The sequence below is a fragment of the Phyllostomus hastatus genome, unplaced genomic scaffold (genome assembly GCF_019186645.2).
Source record: "Phyllostomus hastatus isolate PE091 unplaced genomic scaffold, TTU_PhHast_1.1 phas_contig_1, whole genome shotgun sequence".
Classification (NCBI taxonomy): domain Eukaryota; kingdom Metazoa; phylum Chordata; class Mammalia; order Chiroptera; family Phyllostomidae; genus Phyllostomus; species Phyllostomus hastatus.
Genome location: NW_025333498.1, coordinates 21,524,363 through 21,540,310, shown reverse-complemented (window position 1 = coordinate 21,540,310; position 15,948 = coordinate 21,524,363). Strand labels below are relative to the sequence as shown.

General features: G+C 38.5%; 1 protein-coding gene across 2 annotated transcripts in view; it reads left to right on the top strand.

Annotated features, from left to right (window-relative positions):
- Positions 1–15,948, top strand: part of CERS6 (ceramide synthase 6) — a 293,309-nt gene that overhangs the window by 169,643 nt on the left and 107,718 nt on the right. The gene's annotated exons all lie outside the window — the stretch shown is intronic.

The window sequence follows — 15,948 nt, the reverse complement described above, 5'->3', positions numbered from 1 at the left end:
CCTGAATCTCTTTTTTCCCTATGTGACAGTGGTAATATTTTAAACAATCATAATAGGCTCCTTAAGAATTATCTGTGTATTTTTTAACTTACAAAAATATTTGCAGTTTATTCTTTACAGTAAGTAAGTTTCAGTCAGATTCCTAAAATGCTTTTGAAAGTAATTTGTTTTTTCAGTGAAAGATGTTTCTAAATCCTCTGACCACTCTAGTTGGTTATTTATTACTTGTGGGCTTAGGAGCCTTAAAAAATCCATTAAAGACTTTGAAAGAAGTTCATGTCCACATCATACAATGTGAAAAAAATCAGTTGTAATGTGTGTTATCATTGTAGTCTTCACCAGTAGAATTATAGTTTAGTGTCTGCATGGTTATTAACAGAGTTACACCAACTACTGGTAGAAAATTCAGTTGCTTTAATAGACTGTATTTCCCCTGCTGCTTTCCAGTTCCTGCGTGGACTGAGCAAGGCACCTTCAACTATGAAAACACTTCTCTGAGGCTGCCACAGTCTTCTCAGTTATTTCAGTGCCTCATGTCACTACTAACAATTGGGCTGCTTAAAGTCAAGATTCATGAAGACTGGTTTTCTCATTATCATGTACATGTGAACAATAGTTGTTAGATTTATTGACAGAAAATGGGAAGTTATTTTTTTAATATTTAATATCATTAACCTTTAAAGTTATATCCATTTTGTCTTTATTTAGTTCAGAAAATTTTTCCAAAAGAGGGCATTGTGCCAAGTGGCATGCCTTTACTAGTAACTTTTCATGTAAATATTGGTGTGAAAATTGCAAATACGTTTTTCTTTTTAAAGTCTGGGTTACAAGATATTGTCTGCCTGTGGTAAATTCTATTATAAAGAGCTGCTGTTTCCCAGTATCTTATTTTCTTAAAGGAAATATTCTTTTTACTCATCTTCTCCTTTGGTAACTACACGTAATTTTCACTCAATAACAGCACATGCCCCAGAGGCCATTTGAGTAGATTGAAAAGGATGAACTTCATTCTGTAGACTTTTCAAGCATGAAGAAATTCTCAACTTGGGTAAATAAATGTGATGGAAACTGCTTATTTTGGAACCATACTGTTCTAGTTTTTAAACTTATTTAGGGAAAATATGGGAAGAATGGCTGTAGAGCTTCTATACCTACAATTTTATTAGCTTGCGAGAGGAAATAGCTTTGCATGAAATTTTGGCTGACATGGCAGAGCTGTGCTCATGGGGATGCCAACTTGCTCGCTGAGGTCACAGCTTGGAGTTCACATTGCGCTCTGTTGGCGAAGGGCTTTGATGGTGAGCAAGGAGAGCTAGTGAGAGCCAGGAGCACTGTTTCCCCTTTCCTCCAGATCTGCAGGATATGGTCTATTATGGCTCTCATGCAGCCAGCCTGGCCATCTGTCATCAGGGCAGGAAACACTTTGACACTTAGTTCTGCTTCACTCTGTCTCTAAACAAACTGAGTGGGACAAGAATACTTTTAATCCTCAAGTCCTGAGTGACTCTGTAGAAGGCTGTAAGAGGGCCTGTCAATAGAACATTTATTTCAAAAGCGTTTTTGTTTAAACTATACCAGTCCCCTTTCAAATTGTTCCTAGTCATAACACATGCTTAAAAAATGAAAAAGAGAACTAGATGTTGTTCTTCATGTTGAATTATTTGTATCTGGGGTTTCTTCCTTTAATAGTGTCTAAGATGCAGCCAGTTGTGGATGGATTATGTTGTTTAGTCTGATCACGTGTGGTAGAAAGTGCCCATGGAATCCATGTGACCGGACTAGCGGTAGAGGACTTCATAAGCCACCTTGTCCCACCCTTGTATTTCACAATTCAGGAAGCAGAAATCCCGAGAGGGTAGGTAGCATTCCAGAGGTCACACAGTCAGTTTATTAAGGGCTAAAACTGAAATAAAACACACTGCTGTCTCTTACTCCAGGGTTTTCTCCACCTCACCAGTCTACTGTAACCCTAGCATGATTTCCAAATGACTTCCTTCTTCGGTTAAGGTGGCAAAATTTATCCAGTGTAGTCATTGTTTCTATTATAGAACTTTAAATATCTACTCTAACAGATATTGAAAGTATATTTCTATTAACGTCCTTGGAATGGACAATATATTTGTCCATCTAACCTGAGAGGAAAAAAAATATTATGGAGGCAGCAGCAGAAATAATCAAAAGAAGGTAATTCAGATTTTCACAATACCCTTAAATGTTTTAAAGTAAAATACGAGGATGATGGACCAGTGTTGAGAGGTGAGAGGCCACAGCTGCTTCTTATTTCCAGTGTCACAAATATGGATTATTATGTGGACTCTTAGAGAAATGATGAGGCAGCTTGCACTGTCTGGTTTTCTTCTGCCTTTAGATTGAATGAACCTGATACATCTCATTGTTTAGGGTGGATTGAGTATCTTTAAGAACGTTTCTACCCTGAAATTCTCTGATTCAGTTAAAAAGGTATTTATTAAATACAAAGTACCATGTACCTACAGTAATTGATAGAGAATCTTAAAAAGTAAATGCAAACAATTTTATTTTTAAATTTTTGAAAATCATAGATCTTTAAGTGTAAAAGTTATGCATTGATCTAATAACTTATTTCATAGATGAGACTAGGAGGTATCAGTCTCTGGTGTAAGAATAGCTTTGGTTTTCTCTGCCACATTGAAATACATCAGGGGGCCCCCAAAGAAATGGAATTACTGTCTGGAGGGTGGGCCCCTTGTGGTACAGGTTTCCCTTGTTAGACTAGTGTTCTAGGAACCCATCTGTATCAGGGCACCAGCTGGCATTGTTGTGAGAAGCTGTGTTCGGCTTTGGTGAATTTTTTTGGAAGACTCTTTCAACACATTTGCCCATTTCACCATGGGTGATTTACGAGCACACCTGCCCACACTGCACTGAGTGTTGAGCAGTTTTTGACCAAAAACAGCATGACCCCCATGCCCCACCCTCCCTATTCACTCGATCTTTGGTTTCCCTGAATGAAAAAAAAATCTTCAAAGAGAAACATTTTGCAGATGTGGAAGAGGTGAAAAAAAATGCATCAAAATGGAAGAGTTCAAAAACTGTTTTGAGCAGTGGGAAAAAAGTCTCAATAGGTGTATTGCATCAAATGGAGAGTACTTTGAAGGTGACTGAAGTTTAAACATATAAGAATAAATACACAATTTTTCTATAAAGAAATTCTGTTTTGGGGGTTCCTCCCCTTGTACATTCAGGTTCAATGCTGGAGTTTTATCAAATGTTGTTAACTTTTCCAGTTTAAATTGGCTTAACCCTATAGGAAGAATATATATATATTTCTCTGGATTTTAAGTAGAGTTTCAAAGTATAAATATGACTGATTTAAGTGCCCTCAGTTTTAAAATATTTTTTATACTCAGGAATACAAACAGTTAAGAGTTTTTAATTAAATATATGTAAACTAGGTTTATGTCAGTAAACATTTGTACTGTCTTAGTCTTGGTCCTCTGAGAATAAGACACCAAGGAGAGGTTAAATGTGTAAGAAATTGATTAGGGGAAGTGCCTGAGAGAGAAAATGGGAGGGGGTCAGAGGGAGGCTGGAAGAGCCTTCAGACCGCAGTGTGAGTGTGACCCTGAGTGCGGGAGAGAGGGAGGGAAGGGAAGATGCTGCATGGAGCTCTTAAGACTGCTGTGCCGTTCTAAGGACAGTTCAGTAGGGCTGTCCGGGAGTCTTGGAGCCACAGGCGATCATCAGAGGAGACCTCTGTCTCCCAGAAGTGGGCTTGCCCTTATTCTTCCTGTGGTTCTCGGTCATTGCCCTGAAGCAACCTGTCCAGCTTGGCATTCCTGCAAATGCAGCTGTGGATTTTAGAGCACAGCTGGACTCTGGGTCAATGATGACCCCGCCGTCCAAGATAGAAAAAGCACATTTTCATGGTTGCCATGTATGCTTTATTTAAAAAAAAAAAAATTCCAGGTATTCTGAGAAAAACCAAAGGATACCTCATGGAATAAAGCCCTAAGTAACAAATTATGTTTTCATATGTATAATGCCTAGAAGCATAGAGAACTATGCTCCCATTGTACTTTGTTTTCATTTGACGTACATGCTGCATTCACCTTCATTATATCATAGTTCTGGTAGTTGATGTATAATTGTATCTTTGGAGCAATACACAGGCTGACTTCCTGCCTGAGCTGGGTAGCCATTCAATCTGTCTTAGGGTTAATTCCCTTTTGTACTCAAATGACCCAGTTTGGGTGAGAAATTAAATGGTCACCCTACGAATAGTTCTATAATAAATGAAGAAATAATTGGTCCTATATTTCACAATTTTCAGACATCCTGTAAAGCATGTATGTTTGTGTAAAATTAGCAAGATGTCTCCTGTAGTTTCTTGATCACACATGAGGGGATGAGCCTCATTTATAGTGATGTGATACTGCTCGGGTGTGCATATGTTATATATTGTCTTTGTTTCCTTAGCTTAGAGCTCCCTTTATGGATAGCACTAACTTTGATCATGGAAGGAGACTCTAGAAGGCAGTCATCATACAGACATGTTAGTGAACTATTAAGTAAAGTTATTGCTATGTTAGTAGGAAATATTTAAATAGGTAAAGATTAGCCTGGCTCACTAGTCTCTTTCTATAACTGCTGGACACAAATGACTCTTTGCCTGACAATGTGATTTGGCAGACAAGAACTTTTATAAAGGAAGACTCAGAATTACTTCAAGTGCTCTGAAACCTTGCTACATAATGTACTCATACAGATCAACACTTTCCCAGGTCCTGACAGACACCACCTATCAAGCCTTTAAAAATAAAGGAAGCCATCTCTCATTTCCTGTTACCTCCTTTCTCATTTGTAAGTGGAAATTTGCATTGGATGGAGTTCTTTGAATATTTTTCCTTGACTTCCTTTATTTATTTATTTTTAAGATACTGTGTCACAGGAAGGTAATGTAGATATATATGCAACTGGGATTTAGGTAAGTTTTTTTCTTATAATCTTCCTATTAGGCTAACACATTTCCAACTTTTTTTGACCACATGGTGGGTTTTATATCATAATCCATTTAGTACACATGCATGTATATAATTAAAACATAGAATTTGCCCCCCAAAATATACCTATATCTAACCTCTGTTTCAGTCTGTGTTCCATTAGGAGACAGAAACCACAAGTTATTTTAGGAGTGACTATAATTTACAGAATTGTTAACCAAGGAGGATATGACTATGTTATTCAAAGTAATTGATCTGCTCATGGTTTGCTATGTCTATGATAAGGAGCTTGATCTGAATGTAAATCAACTCATTGCTTCTTTTTTGAGAAAGTCCACTTATGAAGAAAAGTCAGCTGAACTACACAGTATGCTTAGTGATGCGGTTCACTTACATTCTGGTGGGACAGCAGCAAATATTTCACTGTTTGTACGTGACACTTCGGTTAACACCACACTGAAGTATTACGGTGGTAGTAATGGCAGGAAGAAGCTCCCTCTCTGAGAACTGGGGCTTAGAGGAAGACCCTGGATTGTCAGAAGCTGAAAACTTGAGGGAGGAACCATGGAGCCAGACAGGACCTCTGAGGAGGGAACGCTGACCATGTGGAGTTGCCGAGGAACTGTGATGAGGCTGGTTCTGGAAATGATGAGAACTGCACACTGCAATAATTGCTGCTGTTGGAATGAACTGCCATTGCAGGGGGTGGGGGGTGAATCACCCCCTTCCAGAGGGGGTATATCACTGGGGGAGGAGCAGTGATGACAAGAACAGGAAGCAGAACAGAAAGGAGCACATCCCATCTTCCTCTTGCAGCTGTCCAGCCGCCTCTAGTGCCTTCTGAGAGGCAGAACTCAGCAAGGCGCCAGCTCCCAGAGCCAGCTGGAGGGTAGTTTGTGGAGTCCCAGCTGAGGCTGTATCTGAATAACTAACCCAACCATCCCATTGTGCTACATTCTGTGATGCACTGTAACAACTTATTGTAATTCATTTTATTACATTTTTAAAAATGCAATTGCCACCTATTATGTTGACTTCTTGACTAACTATGGGTTGAAATGCCACCATTGAAAAGTACTCTGGCAGATGAGCACTCTCTGCCCTTCTCTTAGACTATCTGCATCTGACCTGAACTAAGGAATAGCCTTTCATTATTCATTGGCGTGCTTTTCAAAGTTCAAACAAAGCCACAAAGTGTTCCCTTTGTGTCATGCTTCAAGGTGTTCTCTTTTGCTTATTGGTGAGCTTGGAATCATTATGAAATGGGAACAACATTGTCACACTTTTTGCCCATCTTGATAGGGAAAATAAAATTTGTCCAGCTATTAGAATGTGTTTATTTTAAACTTTGTTCTTTGTGTCATTTAAACATTTTTGAAATTGCTTGGAGTATGTCACCTATTTAAGGTGGTTTGACATTTAGAGTTTTACCCAAGAAAATGGCCCCCTTCAAATGGTTTTGTAAGAATTGCAAGTGACATTGATACAAACATTGGGAAGGGACCCTAAAAATCAGCTATCTCAAATTTCCTATTTCAGAGAAGAAACAACTTCAAAAGGAAGAACTGATTTGCCTCATGACAAAATCAAAGCCAGTCGGTCTAGTGGTCTTTAAAATTTCTAGGTCAGTTTAGGAATAAAACAAAAAAAGCAAACAAAACAAAACTTAGAAAACAAGTTTCAGAAACTTAGCAGTTCCCATAATATTTATCTGTTTGTTTTCATTAGTAAATGGACCCTACTTGTTAAGAAGTAAAAGTCACATCACTATGGGAGAACATGAAGTTAGACTTCTGGATGGAGGTTTCAGTCTTGCCTCTGCCAGTTTCACTTAATGGGAACTTTGCTCTCTGGAACCTCATTTTCTCATCTGTAAAATGGGAAAAGAATGTGTGCCCTGCCTTGCTCAGTTTGTTGTGTGTGGCAGTGCTGTGGAAGCTATGAAGCACTTTAAAAATTAAGACATAATAACTAATTATCACTGATTGAGAAGTGGGTTCTGTGGAAAACTGAATGCCTGAAGCTTCTCTAATCCCTTGACATGAAACCTTTAAATATACTATGCTACTCTGGTCTCCTTGCCCAGTAAGGAGACCATGACTTGATGCTTACAAACGGGTAATGCACTTTCTGGAATGGAAATGATCTGGAATGGCCTTAGGAAGTTGTCCTTCAATCTTTTCCTTATTGTATCTTCCTTTTCCCCTTCTACCCACATCTACCTTGAACTTTTTCTGATTCCCCCATACTTGTCCTTTGCCCTTCTGTGTTGGCATGTGGCTGACATTCTTTCTGAGGAGAACATTCTGAGGCCAGTGAGAAACTAAAGATAGTATGGTATGGTGGGGGTCAGGGGTCGGGGCAGCTCGTAAGAAGTCAGAAGACCTGGCCATTCATCAGTTTTACACCCTTAAACAAGTCACCTACTCTCTCTGAGACTTTATTGCCACATCTCCAAAATCAGTAATATGAACTAACATAATATTTTTTAAGCTCACACTCCATAATTCAGTGAAGAATTTGCAATAGCTAATAATTATGATAAGCTGATACAACCTGTTTAGAAATCAACATGGTTATTTAGAGTAATAGCCATAAATATGTTCATATACTGTGACTCAGCAGTTCACCTCCTATGAATTTAGCCTGAGAAAAGAACTGTACAGAACCAAAAAATATACATTTGTAAACTTATTTATTACAACTTTAAAAAATTATATGAATATACATATACATGCATAAAATTATAGTAATCCAAAGCCAACTTAAAATGATCTCAATGTATAATATTGGTAGAATTATTTAAATTATTACTATCAAAATGACAAAATAGTGTGTAACCATTTAAAAATAATAATTATAAAGTAACTATATTATTTATAGTCCTAATAAAATATTTACTATAATTTTACCTGAAAATAAGCAGCAAACTCATTTGTACATTTTGCTGTGATAATCACATATATAGATAAATGGAAGATAATAGGTAAAAATGAAAAGATTTCTTTTAGAAAGGCAGAACTGTGAATAGTTATTTTCTCAAAATGCCTTTACTATGTAGTTTCTTTTCTATTAATAAACCCCAAAGATGTAGAAATTAGAATGGAAATGACTATGCATAAATTTAGGTATATTGGGTTATGAAAGAGCTTGCAGTTGTTACTTTTAAAAAGGAGAACAATTTTAAAAAGTTCAATTTTGTATAAAAGGCAAAGAGATAGAGAAGTTTCATAGAAAAAAAAAATCCTACTGTTCATGTTTGCCTAGTTCTCACTGCCCTGGTCCCCGAATCTCCTTTGGGGGGGTTCTCTTCACACGATCCTTTTGCCCAGAATGCCCTGGAACAGCATAGACTTTTTTAGTCTCTGGTGGATTATGGTAAAATTCAAGCTCTATTTCCATAGCAGATTTATGTGCCCTATATTAAATACTAATTTGGAATTCTTTATTCTGTACAGCACTTAAGAAAACTTTTCTCACTATGAAAGTCCCACCTTTTTTGGATTTGAATAATGGACTTGGAAGCATAATTGGCTTAATGCATAGTTGGGATGAAATTTTGAATCACTGATGATACTTATAATCATAATTATTATAATGGTGACAGCTCTATGGTATCGAGCACTCACTGTGGGCCAGGCATTATACTGATCACTTAGCATTCATTTCTCGTGGGCTTCACAATGTAACTCCTCATCCTTATTGATGAAGAAACCAGTGCTACCAAAGGATCAATAATTTGCCCAAGGTCACACAGCCAGTCAGTGGGAGGGCTGAGATTTAAATTCAAGTATTTTGGGTAAATGGCCTATTGTATCCAGACTTCATTACTGACTTAGTGGCTCTACTAGACTAATCAGGATTGACCAGTTAACAAGAAAAAACGAAGGTTCTATCCTATAGCTATATTTATCTTAACACTACAGAGTTAAACTTAGTGACGATATTCAAAAGGCCCAAATTAAACACCATACTTGCTTACATATCTCCTTTCAAATGAAGTCACATTGACCGCACTTGAGAATCTGTGGTTTGCTGCATTCTTAGTATTTTTGGATCTCATCAGAAACTGCTGATTTTCAAACTGGGTATAAATGTCCTTTTTTACATAAACCAATGTAATCATGCAACACAATTTTTTTCTCCTTTTATGATACATATTCACTTCCTACATTGTGACTAGTAAACCATTAATATACTCTTCAAGCCAGTATTTTCTACATTTTGGGGAATGTGTTTTAGGGGAAATTGTTCATTGCCTAGGATAAATTAAAACACGTTCGGATAATAAAACCATTTCATCGACACTGAGGTTATACTTTAGAGATTTTTATTTACTAAGATGCAGTAGTTTAATTTTGGTTGTGTAAAAATTTTCTCTAAAGAGCATTGAGAAGCCTTTTTTTACCTAGGTTGTCTTTGCTTTGTATTCAGGCTTCGTCTGGAAAGAATGACATTTACACCAACAGCTTTCTCCAGACGGTGAAGTAGGAAGATTGTAGGATTTGCAGGAGTTCATAAAGCTGAAATGGATTTTTGTGGGAGGAAAGAAACTTGTGTCAACTCCCAAGCACAAGTGACGACTGCTGCCTTATTGAGTGCTTTGTGCAATTATTTAAACAAGGGTTTGTGGATTCAATGCTTGATCAAACCATGAATCTTATCTTTTCAGCTCACTTAATAAAATATCAGCTTTGTAAAAACTCTAGAAATAAAGAAAAGAAACTATATATCACAGGCTACTAAAATAACACCAATTTAAAGATGACATTCATTATTAGACAGTCCCCTAAAGGCATAAACTGAGCCTTCTCCAAAGTTTCGAGCAGACGTTGCTCCTCATTTTTATGCTGTAACAAGGCTAGTGCTACAGGCTTCCTTTGGCTGAAGGCAGTGCCTGAGAACTGAATCACATTAGTACTGTTTTCCTGCTCCCATGGGGAATAGAAAACTAGTTACTCTCAGAAGAGTTCAGGTAATTTGATATGAAATATCGATCCCCGTATCAAAATCTGTCCCTGCACATTCACTCTGCATTAGCTGAATCATCATCTGACATCTAAAGAAAAATCCTCTTCTGAATTCAGCAAGGACAGCAATGTTCTTATTAAGGTTTGTTTTAATAAAGTCTAAGTGCTAATGACTTTTACAGTGATCATCAGAATAAAACCTTTTCCTGATCATCAGTAATGAAACAGACCAGATGATCTTCACTTAGAAACAACAGCTTTCTGGAGGAAGGAATGAGATGCACTACTTCTGCTTTTGACATTGGTGTTCCATCTCTTCAGGGAAGGTGCAGTCTTGCCTGTGTGTGTGGAGTGGGAAGGGAGTACCAGGACAGGCACACCATGTGGAGCAGAGCAGTGGGCATTCTGGTCTGACCAGCTCGTGCTCTGATTATAGCTGCACATGCAGCTTCGAGAAAATGGTTCAGAAAGCTTTTGGATACTGGGTCTGCAAGAGTGAGCTGTAAAGTGGGACCCGTGGTTTAAGTGTTTTGTTTTGAGTTAGCCCTCTTCTTCTTTATTAATGCACATGAGAATAGGCCTGCCTACTAGAGGCTGTTGCTGTCCGTATTTAGCAATTTTTGCGCAAAGCCTGGTGATACCAGTCACCTTGGAATGACTCTTCCAAAGCTGAGAGAAGAGGGCTGTTTTGTCCTCAAGGAATTCAGGCTTCCATAAGGTAGTGAACAATGGAAAGGATAAAATATTTTTTTCAGGCAAAATTAATTTCTAGTAATAGAGGTGGTTTTATAAGAGGAGGGAGAAGGCAAGACAGAGCCCACTGGAGTGCTGGAAATCTAGGTCTTGATCTGGATGCTGATGACATAGTATATACATATACAGATACACAGTATAGGTATATACACATGTGGACATGCATCAAATTTCTGTGCACAGCTCTGGCTGGTGTGGCTCAGTGGTTGAGTGCCGACCTGCGAATCAAAGGGCCGCTGGTTCGATTCCCAGTCTACGGCACATGCCTGGGTTGTGGGCCAGGTCCCCAGCAGGGGGTGTTGAGAGGCAACTACACATTGATGTTTTTCTTCCTCTCTTTCTCCCCCGTTCTAAAAATTAAAAAATTTTTTAAAATTCTGTGCACATAGATTTATGCACTTTACTGCATGTAAGTTATACTTCAATTAAAAATAATAAACCTAATCATGATTTCTGATATTGCGTAGCTGCCACATAAGCAGTCACTGCATGTTATTAAGTGGAAATGTGGGCACAGACATTTGAGGAGCAAAAGCTATTATTTAAAGGGCATTTCATTCACAGCTTTCCAACAGCTTCTGTCAATTACTGATGGGAGATATTGAGCTCAGTTCATTTGTTCTTCATCTGGTGTCTGTGGAACACCGACCTATGACAGGGGTCATTCTAAGTATCACAGATGAAACAGCTAGCAAAGTCTGAGTTTCTGAGCCAGTGTTGTTCTTCCCTTCCCTGGGAATCAGCATAAGAATTTAATTCAATTTAGTTAATATTGAGTAAACATATACTTGGCCAAAACATAGTGGCAGATATGAGAGGGAAAGCATGGTTCTGCCTTTAAAGATCTTGTAATACAGGGAACGACTAAAAATTTCTCTGTAAATACTTATGAGACAAGACTTTGTGATAAACAGTAGAAGAACAGGGTTCTGTCTGAGCATGGAAAAGCAATCCAGTTTCCAGTTGAGGAAATTGAAGAAAACCGCACAGAGCAGCATTTGGTTTGAGCGCTAGTGAATGGGCTGACGATGATGGGGGGTTACTGAAAACATTCTTTGGTGGAGAGAGCAGAATGGGAAAGTACAGGGTCTGTTTGAGATTACATGAAGGGAAAATTGGGAAATAAAACTGGAAATGTGTGTGGGAAGGACTTGACTGTGATGCAACGAAGAGACTGAATGTTAAAGAGGGCTTAGTTCTCCTGCATGTCCTCAGTGTAATGATACCTGGTGTTTGCTGTGAGTTGTCAGCTTCTCCTTTGTATTTCTCTCCATAGAAGATCCTCATTGGGGGGTTAAAAGTAAAAGAATATCAGAACACAGAGTTTCTTAATAGGGTTCATGGTGTTCAGCATAAGCAGAAAAATTATTTGGCATGAGCCATGCAATACAAAAGGCTGGGTGATAACCAGACCACAGTGCCCTATGTGGGCACACATGCACGCACACATGTGTCATTGGCATGTGAGGCATGAGTCAAGAAGTAGCTATTTCACCTTGTTCTAACCATGGCCCCTTTCGCCCTCACCTCAGTTGTTTGTCTTAAACTAGCAGTTGAAGCTGTAAAGAAATTGATGAAGTGGTCCTTTGCTAATTATCTTGATTTCATGTGAATTGAGACAAGGGCCATGTAAAGACAGAATTAGAATACTGTGGCTGCCATTTGATTTGGGTTTTCTTGACCTAATATACAAGGCCCTAAATAGGAAAATGACTTCCCACTTGCCTTTTCTTGTTGACAAGAGCTTTAGCCTGAGAGAATGGACTCCTCTAGTTGATTCCTAGGTCGTGCAAGAAGTGTCGATGAGCATGGGGTGTGGTCAACAAAGACAGCCAAAACTCTGTTTGCTGCAATGAAAAACACCGTTCTATAGACAACTTAGGTAACTGATGTATCCTTTGTATGAGAGTGTAGAAATTAAAACTACAGTTTAAATTTTGATACTGGTTGATAATTATGGTCATCTCTTACCAAGATGTGACATCCATTCATTTGTTCATTGATTTGTTCATTCAATAAGTAGATGTTTGTGCTCTGAAAACTGGCTTAAAAATAGGTTTTGTATGGTGATATTATGTAAAATTGTACTTAATGCTGTTTTTATAAGTTCCGCCTGATATACATTTGAATTTTTTTTTAAATTGCAGTTTCTATAGTATTTGTGCTCAATGTGGCAGTTGTAGGCTGAGAAATTGATAGAAGTAGAATGAACTCCCTCTGAATAATAGAGAAATTGGCTTTGGGAGAAAAAGGACTAATTTGTGGTTCTATTAACTTCAACTCTCTTTTGCTTGCAATGGAAAAGTGTTTTATTTAGTAGTTAACTCCAGTGAGTGTATTCTTGCATTACTATTACTGGTTCAAACATTTAAGCATAAATAACATAGACTTTCAATTGCTGATAGCTTCTATTGTTGTTATTTTAAGACTTTTGAAAATTTATTGTGCTGCATTATATTTGGAATGCCCTTGCTGTTTTTCACTTTGTGCTCTCATAGCCTTCTGAAGAAGTGATATTCTATTAAACTATTTTCTCCTTTCAAAATGCATGGCATCCTGTTAATTCCTAAGTTCAAAGAGAAAATGTTCCAGGAGTCATTCTCAAACTTGAATGTGCCTCAGAATCACCTGGAGGCTTGTTAAAGCACAGATGGCTGGGCTTTCCCGGAGAGCCCAGTAGGGCTCTGATTCAGTAGGTCTGGATGAGGCCTTAGAATTTGCATTTCCAGCAGGTGCTTAGGGAGTGATGATGGCAGTGCTGATCCAGGGACTGCATTTTTAGACCTACTGTGTTACAGTGTGGTTCCCAGAAATGCTAAACACTCACCTACTATTTGTATTAGTTTTATGCAGCTGCTGTAATAAATTACTATAAACTTAGTGGCTTAAAGCAACAGAAATGTATTCTACTTGTGAAGGTCAGAAGTCTAAAGTCATTTTCACTGGGCTACAGGCAAGGTATTGGTAGGGCAGGCTCCTTCAGGAAACTCTAGGGGAGCATGCACTTCCTTGCCTTTTCAACTCCCAGTGGCTGCCTGTCTTCCTTGGCTTGTGGCCCCTTCTTTCATCGTCAAAGCTCATCACTCTAATCTCTGCTCTGTCACCATAGCCCTCCTTTTCTGTAGTCAAATCTCCCTCTACCTTTCCCTTATAAAGACACTTGTGGTTATAGTGGGGACCCATCTAGATAAAACAGGATAATCTTCCCATCTCAACATCCTTTTCCTAATCATACCTGCAAGTTGCATTTGCCACATAAGGTAGCATTCACCAATGTCAGGGATTCAGACTTGAATATCTTTGGACCTAATTATTCAGCCTACATAGTGTGAAAATCCGCTCATAGTCCATATCAAAACCTGCTAGTCAAAGTCTGCTCATCTCATATGAAGCTAGAGATGCTTTGTAGGGGCCTCTGACATAAATGTTCATGTTATTCTCTTAGAAAAATCATGGAAAAAGAGTTTAATGAAATTCTCTGACAACATGTTGATTTTAATTGACAACTGAGATAACACAAAATCGAAAGTTTTTCTATGGAAGGGTCACATATTTGTCATCCTTAAAGAGCTTACAGACTAATGGACAACAGGACTTGCTCAAGTGCCAATGGTGTCAGGCAGCACGTGATAAAAGCACTGCCATGGTGGCACACACAGTCCTAAGATCAGAGGAGGAGGAGGGAGAATTTTGGACACAATGCTCAGCAAAAAGTGAACTAAGTGTGTGGTGTTGAGGATGAAAGATGAAGAAGGCTCCACTGATGACAAAGGAGGTGAAGGGAAGAACAGTGTCTGGAAAGAATAGACAGCGATGGGTTGGAACTTGAGGGGGGCTGTGGGTTTAGGGGTAGAAGAGGGCAGGCAGCAAGCACGATGATGGTGATGAGAGGCCGATGGGCAAAGGCCATGACGGCCAGGTCAAGAATTAATTGCTAAGCAGGAAACTTAGGAAAGAAAGAATGAAGAGGTGACAGATGATTGAACTAGAGCTGGAGAAAGGCCAACTGTGTACAGAGTGAAGAATGAATTAGACAAAGTAAAACCTGGACACAGCAGAACCTGTTCTGGCCAGTGCAATGGTCACACTAGCCGTCAGCCGGGCATCAGCTCTCAGGCCGCTGAAAACTAACTGGCTCTGTGTATCCGTGTGGGGGCTGTGGCTGGTACACCCAGAAGAGGTGGCAGCAGGTCAGTTGCAGACAGGTGAAAACATCCCCTGCTTGTTGCGAAAGCTTATCCAGTACCGAAGAGTTAATGTTGAATTTTTAAAAAGAGAAAAGTGAAGACAGGCAGAATGTTCTCAGTGTATTTAACATAACTTATAAAAATGAGAAAAGAAAAGTGAAACTTTAGAAAAGATTTCTCTTTCTTTTCCAGAAAAATGACTTCTTATGACCTGCCTCACCCTCTGCCAAAAAGGAGCTCTTTCTATTATGATCTTTTTTCCACAGAGGTAGAAATACTTATTTATTTATTTAATTATTTTTGTTTAGAGTCACTAAGCAGAAGGGGGAAAAAATCAAAGTATATCCACATTTCAACAATACTTTTTTGAGGGGAGACCAGACTGCTCTTTATCTTTTTGTTATCCTTAGTACATAATACAAATAATTTTAAAATACAGTTTAGTTCTGTGATATTTGGAGGAGAGCGGGCAGCTGACTTCCAGGGAATGAGAAGGAAAGGCGCTCAGCCATGGCCACCCGGTGCTTCCTTAGCCCACTGCCCTGTGCTGTTCAGTGCTGAGCCCTGCCTTGTGGTATTTCTTTTATCTTCTCCCTAGCCCTAAGCTCTGTGTTATTATCCTATTTAAAAGAAAAGGGAAAGTCTCACAGAGGTTAAGGAACTCTTAAGTGGCAGAGCTGGCATTCAGCCCCAGGTTGTATGATTCTTTGCCTACATTTGTCACTGTTAAATGACCTCTCAGTGAAAATACTCCATCTCAATGACTGGTCAAATCCCAAAAAGCAAACCTATTCATTGATATTACTTTTTGTTTTCATGTGGATATCTAATGACAAGAAAGAATGGGAGAGAAATGATAAAATACAAGAATATTTTTAGTTTTAAAAGTATTTATTTCTACTAAAATTATATAAGCATTAGGTATTCAGAAATCCTATTGCTATATTTTTTAAGAGAGGAAAGTTTTTAACATACTGTACCAGAAGGTGGAACATTTCACTCCACAATGGGAAAGATCTGCTTCCCTCCCCTGATACCAGCTCCGTTTGCCAGTGG